We start from the raw sequence: 12,840 nt of genomic DNA on the forward strand, positions 1-12,840 counted from the left end.
TTTGCTGATTTGATTATCCCTCCTGAAAACAGAACAAATCTCCTTATCACGCAGGTTATTTCACGCAGGTTTTTGTGGTTACATGCAGAGTGATTGACTATTGAACATCTAAGATTTGGAGATACTGCTAGGGCTAAACTGCTTAAATTACATGCTCTTACTGATTACATTAAAATATCAATACTTCATTGGTTTTGAAGCATTACTTCAATACTTCAATAAAAGTAATACTTCAAAACTTCAAAACTGCGTTGTATTGCTCCTACTATAATAGGATGACCTGAGCTTCAATACATCAGTTATTTTCTGTACAGCACCAATAAGATTTTATTTTCACTATTAACTTATAGCTGTGCCATCACAAGGCTTTGTCGCTGTATTAATATCCATGTACTTGACACTCCAACCTATTTTAAACAGCTTTGAGCAAATCAATTATGGTAATCAATGTTAAATGTAACATCCATTTAGAAGGTCAATCGAATGGTCAACTACTACAAGGAAATCCATTTTTAGGTTCAACTGAGGAATATAAGAACAAACAGATAACATTATACACTTCCGTTCAAAAGTATGGGGTCAGTGAAATTTCTTTCTTTAAAAAAACAAATCAATACTTTTACTCAGCAGGGATGTGTTAAATAAGAGTAAGTAATCACAAATCAGCATATGTGATTTCTGAAGGATCATATAACACTGAAGACTGTAGTAATGATGCTGAAAATTCAGCTTTGCCAGCACAGGAACAAATTTCATTTTAAGATATATATATATTTAAATATTTTAAATTGTAATAATATTTCAGAATATCACCTTTTTATTTTCAAATAGTATATTAAGACCTCTGTAAACACCTGTATCAGTCCAATGCGTTATATTTTAATTTCCCTTCATCCAAAATTTACTCTCAAAAGGGGTTTGAGAAAGGGTATGCATGCCAATGGAACAGCTGGTATTACTTATCACCGTCTACTTTGCTCTTGCACTAATTTATAAGAGTAATGCAATGCCACAGATTTCTCAGAGAAATGGCAAGATGCTCTAAATAGGCAGATGTGTCTTTGCTAAATCAGTACATTCCATTCTCACACGTCAGTGAACACAATGCTTGCAGCAAGGTAAAAGTTGTCTTCTTTTGTGCTGAAATGAAAATAAAAGAAATAATTTTGCATTGTTTGGAACAAATGGTATAAAATAATACAAAATCTGTGATGGTTTTGGACAAGTTGACGTTTCTAACCGCAATGAGACATAAATTTCATCTTAGTAAAAAGGAAGCCCATCTCAAAAGTATTGATTTGTGATTTCATATCAGTTCTGTTTTGTTAAATTGATGTGAGCACTATTTCTGATGACCTGCAGAGGCCAAACAATTTTCTGACCTCACTGTAATGAGCCTTCAAATTCACTGCAGCCTCGGTGCGCGCACACACACACTCACACTGAATAATACATAGACAGAGATGAGGGGAGTCTAACACACACTGACACCCTGTCTCAGATGCAACATTTTTCAATCTTTAACAAAAGCAGCCATTACGCTCAACTGAACGTTTAGTAAAATGCACCCTGGTGCTTCAATTCCTAGGTATAAGACTTCCTAAGAAATTATCAACAAACACACAAACTTTTTAATGGAAACCATGGTCGTACCGCAGTTACCCAAGGATCGATTATCTTGTTTGATGTTTTCAGCGGGACGGATGTTTGCTGTGGTTTTCATCAGTATGGAGATACGAGATGTGGATGGAGCGGACAGATGGAGGGATGGTGAACGAAGAAACGCAGGATGCCGCCGGACAGCCTGAAGTGTGGGAGGTTACTAGAAGGAAGCAAAGGGGGAGGAAGAGCAAGACACGAAGTGACATCTCAGCCCCAAGAACTGCCAGAACGCTGCAGAAGTCAGAGCCGAATCACTGAAGAGAAAAGGAAAAGGAACAATAAATTCCTAAAAGTAGACGTGTCTCAAAATACTGAGTGGGGGGAAAAAATCTGACAAATACCATGAAAAGTCACTGGGTTCAGGGTCAGTGGTTTGGATTTGCCAAGGTATTTTCGAAAGCTATCAAGGTCAGTTACAACATTTCCACCTGACATTTCCTCAGGTAACCTGTAAGTAAATAAAGAAACGCAGTTTTTTTCCCTCTCATGTCCTGTGAAAGCAGTCTGGCCAACTGGTTGGTCCATCTGTCCGTGCCTGTGGCAAGACCTCAAGGCAAATGCTCACATATACATCGCACCACCTGTGGGCGAGTAGTTATTCCATTCAACACACACACAATCATTTTGAAGTCTGTGTGCACATTTAGGCCCATGTGTACCACAATAACGGCACTGGTCTAAAGACGACTCCAACCTGCAGCAATTATCTCCTGGCTTATCTTTTGTTTGTGAACTGTGATGAGAGCTGGGAAATTCCAAGCAAATCATGCCCTTAGTGACTGGTGGGCATTCGGAGATGCAGTTAAACATTTTCTCCTTCACCTTATTTGTCCTCAAGTTCTGCACAGAAATAAAACAAAAGCTCTATATGGCTTTTTCTTCTCACTCTTCGCCTCCACAGGCCAACAAAAACTGACAGAATGCTAAGAGCAGCTCAAGGTTGAGAGCAGTCTTCACTGAAATGCTTTTGCCACAGATTTGACAGCCCCCTATTGTTTTCTTTGTACGTGATAAGAAATCCTTTGTACTGGGGGTTAAAGCCACAACATTAGAGGCTGAATTTAGTAAACTGTTGCGTCACTTTTTTTGTGCAAGGTATTTATGTGCAAACAAACACCTGTAATTCAGTTGTCAAAGTCATTGTCATCAACATTTAACTAAAACTCATAGTATTAAAATAATTTTCATTATTTGGAATTAAGATGAAATCAAATAAAATATTATTAATGTTGAAAAACTTTAACCTTTTTTACCTTGGCAAGTAACTGAAATAAAATAAATGTAAGTGCTAAAATTAATAAAAAACAACAAAAAAAATAAAATAAATAAATAAAACCGAAAAGTTAAATATTTAAATAATAATAATAATAATAATAATAATAATGTAAAAAGCACATAACAAAATAAAATAAAATAAAAATATGAAAAGGGCAACTCAAAATATTAATAAATACTAGTAATAGTAATTATAGTATATAAATAATACTAAAACAGCACCACATTCAATATAAATTAGCCTCTTAAAAAATGAGCCTAACTCAAAACACAATTTGTCTGTAGAAATTATCATTGTGATATTACTGCCGGAGGAAAACAAAATTAAAATTATATTTAAATGATTATAGTCATTTTCTCTTGATCATGGCAGCTGGTATTCATCAAAGGATGAAGCAGAGCATTACATTCAGGCATGTATCCAAAAGTACAGTGGAAAAGAGGTGATTCACCTGGATTTGTCGTACGGTTCCAGTTAAGTATGGCAGATCACAGTAGTCTGCTGCATCCTTTACATTGTCAATGTGCTATGCAATTTATGCAGTTCCTCATTTTGTAAAGTTTACAAGATGAGGAATTGCACAGATTGCAGAGGATTCAGCACAAATGTTATGGCTGCATGTGCACCATTTTCTTATTTACATACAGTAATTATTTTAGTGAATCAGGCATTAAAACAAAGCTGACAGTATATGCAAATAAGTAGTGCTATCAGTGGGCTCAGTTCATTCTTAGTGAAAGTGTACTTAGTCATAATGTCTCAGAACACAGTAAAATCATCATAAATCATCATGCCGGAGCAGTGAAAGAGAATAGTGTGTTAAAAGAAAAGTTCACCATTAAATGAAAATTCTGTCAGTATTTACTCACCCTCTTGTCATTCCAAAACAGCAAATGTATTTTTTGGAACACAAAATAGCAGTAAAAATATTCTTCAATATGTTTTGTTTTCCGTGGAAAGAAATAGCAGCAAATATTTTTGAAGAATGTGTATATTTTATTTCTAAAAGCAAGTTTAGACTTAACACACGAATATGTATATATATATTTATGTTAACTCTAAACTTGCTTTTAGAGATCATAATAAGCTTCTGTTGAACACTTGAGCTCTGGCCCATGAGGATCTATTGATTGTTGCTGTTGAAATGGCAGGGAGTTCAAACATTCTCAAAGCCTATTATAGAGACAATTTATACAGGAGAGCTGATGCACACATCCTTTGTTGTCCCAAAAGTAAAGCCTTAAATGTGGTGGGTGTGTGTGTGTGTGTGTGTGTGTGTGTGTGTGTGTGTGTGTGTGTGTGTGTGCGCTTTTGTGAAAAGTCAGAACATAGATTTATATAATGACAAAGGCATGACATAGGTATTACAAGGTGAAGGTGACATCTCAGGACATTGACCCATGTCCCCACTTTTCAAAACGCTTATAAATCATACAGAGTGGAGTGTATTGAAAATCTGAAATAGCAGAAAGTCTCCTGTAAGGGGTAGGTTTAGGTGTAGGGTTGGTGTAGGTCAATAGCACATACAGTAAGTACAGTATAAAAACCATTACGCCTATGGGATGTCCCCACTTTTCACAAAAACGAACATGTGTGTGTGTGTGTGTGTGTGTGTGTGTGTGTGTGTGTGTGTGCACGCATTTGAGTACAGGGAGAATCTCTTAATCTCTTAAAGGCCTCTGTTTATCTCAAGTCTTCTTAAGTTTATCTTAAGTTCATCTCAGTTTCTAAGTTTTGAAGTGCAATCCATAACTATGACTTGGAAGCTAACAAAAGTAATACAACAGATGGCCTTCAAAAATACCAATTTCAGTGATGATCCTCTCAAAATTTAAAAGAAACTCGATTAGTCTAAAGGGGCAGTCTAAAAATTTTAATCATGCAAAATTATTTCAGATCCCGTGATGAAAAAGGACAACAGGATATGATATCATGCTCTAGAGCTTAAATACTAAACATGAAAGTACTATTTTTCTTTCTCTGGCAGGTCCGGTTCTTTTTTATCCCTTGTCATCGGTTCCATCTTTCTTTTTACTCTCACTGCCAATCCACTCTGCATTCATCCTCTCCCCTTATCACTTATTCTTGCTTACATCCCATTTTACCGCAGTAATCCTCCTTTTGCTCCTTCCTTCTGTAAATGTGAGGGAGGTCACTCGCTCTAGATGGCAAATCCTCCCACTTCTGTCCTGGACTGATGAGGAGTGAATGTCTGTAATAAACAGAGACACTTTCCAGTCATACAGTAGAACCAAACTAACTACTGTGAGAATGGTAATTCAGAAAGTCAGAAATATTAGAATTACAATAGAATAATAGATAGAGAGAGAGACAGACAGACAGACAGACAGATAGACAGATAGATAGATAGATAGATAGATAGATAGATAGATAGATAGATGATAGATAGATAGATAGATAGATAGATAGATAGATAGATAGATAGATAGATAGATAGTGTTCTTGGGCAATAGTTGTTGGGAATTTTGGGATACAGTGAAAGACATCAGTTAGAAAAGTTGCTTCAAGGCAACATCAAAACCAGAAATTTCATCACCATGAGTGACAGCATGCTAAAACAGACTGCGACGGTGTCAGTAGAAGTCATCCTTTTACACAGATCTAAGATGTCTCATCACTTACACTATCCACAGAGAAATGGACAGCCTGTCCCAAATCAGTTCAAACAGGAGTCATTCAGTCTGACTGGTATAAAGTTACAAAGTTCTTTAGATGCCATCAGATAAAGCTGATTCTGCTTTTAGCACTGAGTGAATCAAAACATGAGCGCTGTTAAAACAGTCTCTTTTTAAGGTGGAATATCTGTCATCATTTACTTACTCTCGTGTCGTTCCAAACCTATATGACTTGCTTTCTTCTGCAATGTTCTTTCTTTCAACTGTATACAATGAAAGTGAATAGCAACCATGGTCTGTCAATCAAAATTCTCAAAGAATAACAACTTTTGGGTCTATTCCTCACACAAATCTATCATATGGCTTCAGACGACTTTGGCTACTTTCATGGTTCTTCTTTGGTACTTTTTTTAACCTGACAGCCCCTGTTTGTGCTCCACACTGGTTTGGAACGACATGAATGGGTGTAAATGTTCAAAAAAAAATTCATTTTCAGATGAACTATCCCATAATGCATAATATCCTCAGCTGGTGGTTTGGCGACAGACCTTAGGCGGTCACGCTAGTAGCTCGGCGGCTTCCCCCGGCAGTCGTGATAACAGATTGCATCCATACGTGGATGACAAGCTCAGAGGAGCTCTGAGCGTTTACGATGGGGGGAAGCAAATGAGCAGTGATGCAATCATGAGACAAGCCCACTGTGTGTGAGGAGAGAGGGATAAATAGGAAGAAATGGAAGGATTTGGGGGGAAAAAAGAAGAAAATTGCTTCTTTATGAGAAAGAAAGACAGAGGCTGGTTAGAATGTTAAATCTGTCAGGAATTCGGCAAGAGGAGGCTGTAAGAATCGGGTTTACTTCTATGCGAGCATGTTTGTATATGCGAGTCTGTCTTATTAGTTGCTTCGAACTGTGCACCGGCACAATAATTATAACTTTGTTTATTTGTCCTCCCATTCCCAAGAGAGGGGGTGCAAGAGAGACAGAATGACAGTACAGAAAATAATTATCCCTTATCTCCAAGGGACAGAGTCTCAGAAGGTTACATGGTGTTTTAGGAAAATAAATAACATCCTTTTAGGAGAAATTATGCATAGATTGTCTTGTGAAATAAGCATGTGTTTTTAGATAACAATATATTACGCACTTCAGTTGGCGCCACCAATTTTCAACAAAACAAACTCAAGTATACTCATCTAAAAGACAATTGCCCATCAGCTCTTTTCCATGTAGAGCAGCAGGAAGTGATTACAAAACTGAAACTCCAGCAGTTTACATTACAGCATAACATTTTTTGGTGGTTTTGATTTTTCAGTTGGCCACCCATTCCTGAGAGACAGTGAGCGTGTACTGATTAACAGTCACCCTGAATGCACTGTTCGCACAGTCTGCCAAGTAATCAGTTTCATACGAATGGCAGCATGACACCTGCAGCAGGCAAACATCGCCCTGAGATTAGACCCAACTCAGCCGTTATCAAGCTTCTGAATGCATAATGAACACAAAATGCGTAGGTTCTGAATGTCTATTAGTCCTTTTAATACATATGATCAATAAAAAAAAGATAGATGAGCTTTTTATACGACCTTTGTTTTGTTTCAGATGAACTGTGTATGTGTCCTGTGTTGGTAGAGCTTGAGCTTCTGTCACAGATGAATGAAGAGGTTAATCTCAGCTCTCATCTCAATCCTCTTAATCTCCAAAGCCTGGAGCGGAGCAAAAACACTCCACAATTCCACTCCATCTCTCCTTAATCATCAAGGTCAGTGTTCATGTATACCACCCTCTTCTCAGAGAGGGAGCCAGAGCCAGCCAGTGAGACTGGGGGAGGATCTGATAGTTATGCATCTGTTACAGCAGAATTCATATTTCAATAATATTCCATATTCAGCAGACGTATGACTGAACAATAGCATATTCACACTGAAAGAAAGAAAGAAAGACTTAACAAGTGAGTTACATAAATCATTCAAGAACGTCCTCAGGCTCAGAGAAATACTTCACCCAACGCTTCTATCCCAGTAAATGAATCAGTGTCTTCTGAAGTGAAACGACAGGTATTTGTATGAAAAACACTAATATTTAAAACTTTTTAAACTATAAACTATCACATGGCCAACTGTCATTATTATTATTATTCTAATAAACACCTGTTGTTTCGCTTCAGTAGACATTTCACTGGGGTCATATGGGTTACCACAGTTATCGTTCGTGTGGTTTTTGAATCGTCAACTTCTGGGTTACTAACCTCTTTAATTAGTAAACAATCCAGAGATAGAGTGTTTTTCTAAAAAACTTCACTTGAGTTTATCTGAAGAAGGACAGTCATAAACATTTGGGTCAGCGTGAGGTTGAGTAAACGATAAGAGAATTTTCATCTTTGGGTGGAGTATCCCTTTAGTTCACCCCTAAATGAAAATTCTTCCATTATGTGTTTGAGTCATTCCACGAAATCGGTGCCTTTTGTGTTCCTAAGAAATAATCAAACAGATTTAATATAACAACGAATAAACTTGCAATTTAAAAAGATAATGATACTTTGTATTCTTCATCAATATTACATTAAAAAAGGTCAGTTAAATATTATTTTAAATCATTTAAATAGCATGTTGATAAGGGTAAGGTGTTTGGCCTGTCCTTCCCTATGATTTTTCTTTTTCAACAGGACTTTTTTTTTTTTGCAAAATGAAGGCAAAATTATATGAAAATCACATTTGCATATTGTTTAAAATATAGTCTCATTGTTAAGCAATGTTTTTGGCACAAGTATGCATTTTTTCTATATTTTCTATTTCTTTTTATTGGTGTCGCCAGATTTCATGTCAATCCTGTTACCCTCATCAAAAAATCCTTTAAAAGTGTACAACGTGCTTTTGTGAACTTGACAATTAGCTAGAAATTAGCAAATTAGTTTGAAATTGTCAAACCTGTTACTGCCATCCCTGTTACTTTTCAGGGTAACAGGTTTTGACATTTGGGTAACAGAAATGACATAGATTAGGTGTCACCCTGTTTTTAAAGATTGTCTGTGTAAAATGCAAACATTTTTAAAGGCCACCCTGGGTGTAATTTTGAGCTAATGCCTATATCTTTCAGTGGCATGACATTTTAGTTTTATTGGTTTTATTACTATTACTGTTGTTGTTAATGACCAGGACAGGATGATCAGTCACAGTAATTTTTTCACATAACTCATTGTCAATAATGCATGTAAATTCAGTTGCATACCAGAGCAGCAAGGTGACTGCGGACCTTCACCCCAGTCTTGCAATGTTCAAAAAAGTCAAGATCTTGGTCTGGTTTCAGATGATCACAGAAAGACCGAGATCTGATCATCTTCCTTGCCTAATAATTGAAATAGATCAGGCTATTTGTAGTTCTGTGACACGGGCAAACATATGGACACATTATCTAATTACAATACCCTTAAAACATTAGCCCCCGGTTTCACAGACAAGGCTTAAGCCTAGTCCTAGACTAAAATGTAAATCTGAGCTGTTTCAACTGAAAGAAACTTGCACTGATTGATCTTAAAACATGTCAGTGCCTTTATTTTATCTTAAGATGCACACCAGTAATGCTTTTTTCTAAGGAATGTTTATAAAAATTACTTAAATGTCCTACTTAAATGTTGAACTATGGCCTAATCCTGGTTTAGGCTAAGCCCTGTCTATGAAACCGGGCCTAGATCTCTTAGAAACGTAATGTGCTAAATCAACAATGAACTGACTTAAACTGAAAAAATTGACTGTTTACTATTGTCATACAACTATGCAAAGTACGTGCAAAACAATATAATGCAATGTAAAACTGTACAGTGCTAAAGAATGTGTGTGCTGTCATCCCCGTCAGTCCTGTGACATCAATCCTTTTACTGTCATTAATTTAATAAAAATTGTAAAGAATTATATTTGATACAGCCTTCCAGGTTTTTCCATTTGAACTTTAACTATATTTTATTTTGGACAAAGTCCTTTTTTAATGTCTCTCTTGTAAAAATTTATATTTTTCTTAATTGACACGTGGTCACCCTCCAAAATTAGGATGTTCTTGGTCATCTGAATGACAAATATAAAAATATTTTTAAAAAATCAAAAATTTGAAACAATCCCAGTGAAAAGAGGGACTAAAATGCTGCTCATATATGTGAGAACTGTCACATAGTTCTAATTAAACTAAGGCTTGTGTCGGTAACAGGGTTGACAAAAATACCAAAACATGAGGTAGAAAAATAGTCATAAAAAAATTAATTACATAGCCTGAGATGGCACAATACAATTTCTTGTCATTTTAAGGGGTCTTCATTTCATGGATATTTAAAAAATGTTGATTAAACTTATTTTATTTTTTAATTTTTCCAAATGGAAAAGGCACCAATTTCATGGAATGACCCATTCACCCTCAAGTTATTCCAAACCTGTATGGGTTTCTTTCTTCTGTTAAGCACAAAAGAAGATAATTTGAAGAATGTTGGCAACCAAACACAGTTGCCACTGACATCCACAGTACTGAAAAAAAATAAAGTCAGCCAGTGGCAATAACAATGGCAATTAATAAAACTAACTACAACTGTAACTATAGCTATAACTAAAGGTTTTATTAAAGTGTTGAAATCAGTCTCAGCTGAAAGAAAGAAAAAATTACAGTTAATCAAAGTCCACCCAATGTTGAAACTGTCAGCTCCCTCCAGAGATGAAACACTGGATGTTCATTATCATTTTCAGTCCCAATGTTTTTGGTCTCTTCAAGGTCCTCTGTCTTCATGTATACTGAAGGCTACTTCCTTAGTATGTTTAGGCTGCCGGTGGTGACAAATGAAAGAGCGTGTAAATTTTGCACGCTACAAAACTATGAAATAATTTACGTTCATCCATAGCACTCTCAGCTTCCCTAATACAAACTGCACGCTTTCTTTGACCTCGCAAAATGCTTGATAGACAAATCTGTTTATTTTCCTGTTTACAGAGAATACAGCTGGCTTGATATCTCAGGACAATTATTTCAGTCAGCCTATATGTTTCAGTGTGTAGGATTTTCTGCACTATTCTATAAAAAAAACGCTTACAGATAACTTTAATTGTTATTCGTTGTATTTTAATAGCCTACAATGTAGACGTACATTGTTATGTTTCATTAGGTTTAATTTATTACTTTTTTCTTTTTTGTTGCATGTCTTTTTTACTCATTTGACTAATTGATTTATCTACATATCAGATAAATATTACTCTGTCAGACAAAGCTAAATCTGCTTTTATATGCTGCACATTGGTTATGTAAAACTTCGTAATTTAATACAAAGTAGCACTAAACAAAACTGTAAACCCAACTATATCTGGCCCAGGCCTACAAGAGCGCCAAATGTAATTTACTGATACACAGACAGGAATTCGCTTGTTCAAAACCAGATACTAGGCCTATATTTAAAACCACATAATTAAAATTGAATAAATAAAAAAACAATGCTAAAAATCATAACATAATTAAGCTTAATTATTTAAAATGGATCAAAACTGATAACATAAAATGTACTTTTTTTCTCAGTGAAGAAAAATGAAACAATGAATGAGTGAGTCTAGGCTGTAAGTCCTGTGACAGACGCATTACTGTAACATCTTCTATAGCCCGAGCGTTGACTCTGGTAATTACTGTCTTGGAGACAGATGTGCAGACCAGATGATGTTGGGTACACATCATTGACCTCTTTCACGTATTTTACATGTCCAATAGACAGATTCATGCATGTATAATACACCCATTAGCAAGCGGCACAGCTAGTCACAGTGTCATCATGCTCTTAGTTTGATCTTTTTCACCTCTCACTAACACAGCTGCTGCCTGCTATTATGTAACTGCCATGTTTATGTGTTCCATCAGAGCTGCATGTGTTCACAGCTGAGCGTAGCCTTTCATAACTCAGTTGTAATGAATTTTCAATTGTAGTTAGCTGGCTAAGGTAAACACTTCTTTCTTTGAGGCAATTTGCTCCATGAAGCATTTGTGGCCCAAATAGCATGTCTGGCTCCACACTCATGCATTTATTTTTGGGTGGAAATGATCATGGATACAACCCAATTGCCTCGGGGTTCCGAGAAAATGACAGGAAAATTGTTTAAAAACGATAGTCAAACAACGCAAGTCTGTTTTAGCAAAGATAAACAAGAGGTCGCACAGAATGTGGATGAGGTGAAAAGTGATGTGCCATACAAGAGTAATTGGTTCGGAACAAGCTAAAAACCCGGAGGTTATGTATAATTTTGCGTCACTGAAATTACAATTATTTGATATTGCACTCCCTTACAGAAAAAACACATGAATTTAACGTTTTCCGCATGTGATCACATGTGTCCGTATATTTTCCACGTTATCACATGTCCATACATTATTTTTTTTTCACATGTGGTCACGTGTCCATATATTTTCCACATGTGATCACTTGTGTCCATATATTTCTCACATGTGGCTCACATGTGGAAAATGTTTTCTTGTCACATGTGGAAATCTTTCCATATGTTATAATAGGTTTTCACATGTGGATCACATGTTAGCAACATGTAACAAATACTGTGCATTTTCAGCTTCACACTGTATGTTGACTTTTAGTTTGTTCCTATTTCCCGCTTCCCATTGTAGTCCCTTGTAGCTTTCTTTCTTTGTTGAAATGTACTGTAGTTGCAAAGCTACTTTGGCTATATAAGAGTTAGTAAAATAAAAGTTAAATAAAATAAAGTTCATACTACTGATATATGATTTATCAATTATACTTTACATACCACTTATGATGAATAAGTGCTCATTTATGATGATACACCTTGTTAGCCTGTATCTGTAATTGTTGATCATCAGGTAGCATAATAACTATACATACACACACACGATATATATTATAATATGTATATATATATTATCAACTTCACCTAATTTTTTTTTTTTATTGAGGAACAACATTACAAAAAATGTTAATAAAATTAATATTTTAATAAATAAAATAAAAAAAGCTCATTACAGAAAGGAGGATTTTGAATTTGCGACCATGGTGATGAAGTAATTTCCTCTCATCCGGCTGCTGCTGACCGCAACAATGATGCCGGGGAAGAAATGATCGGAAATAAAACATCCATTCGAGACTGTGTATTTAAAAATGGTAAATATTTGGTCGAAATCATATTCATAATGCCAAATAGTCTTTAATAACGCTTATTCCATTTTGAAATTTTGACTGTACTGTTTTAACAAGTAGCCTCTTGCTCTGTCATTCTCACAGAATACAT

The 12,840-nt window shown here is 35.8% G+C and overlaps 1 long non-coding RNA gene across 1 annotated transcript; it reads right to left on the minus strand.

Moving 5' to 3' along the window:
• Positions 1 to 1,571: 1,571 nt before the first annotated feature.
• On the minus strand, positions 1,572 to 5,117 carry LOC131544738 (uncharacterized). Its single transcript, XR_009272210.1, has 3 exons — positions 5,032 to 5,117; positions 2,004 to 2,110; positions 1,572 to 1,916 (listed from the first exon to the last, which is right to left on the minus strand). It is a non-coding gene; the product is annotated as an uncharacterized LOC131544738 (long non-coding RNA).
• Between the last annotated feature and the right edge of the window lie 7,723 nt (positions 5,118 to 12,840).

This window comes from Onychostoma macrolepis, chromosome 07, assembly GCF_012432095.1.
Source record: "Onychostoma macrolepis isolate SWU-2019 chromosome 07, ASM1243209v1, whole genome shotgun sequence".
In the NCBI taxonomy this organism is placed as follows: domain Eukaryota; kingdom Metazoa; phylum Chordata; class Actinopteri; order Cypriniformes; family Cyprinidae; genus Onychostoma; species Onychostoma macrolepis.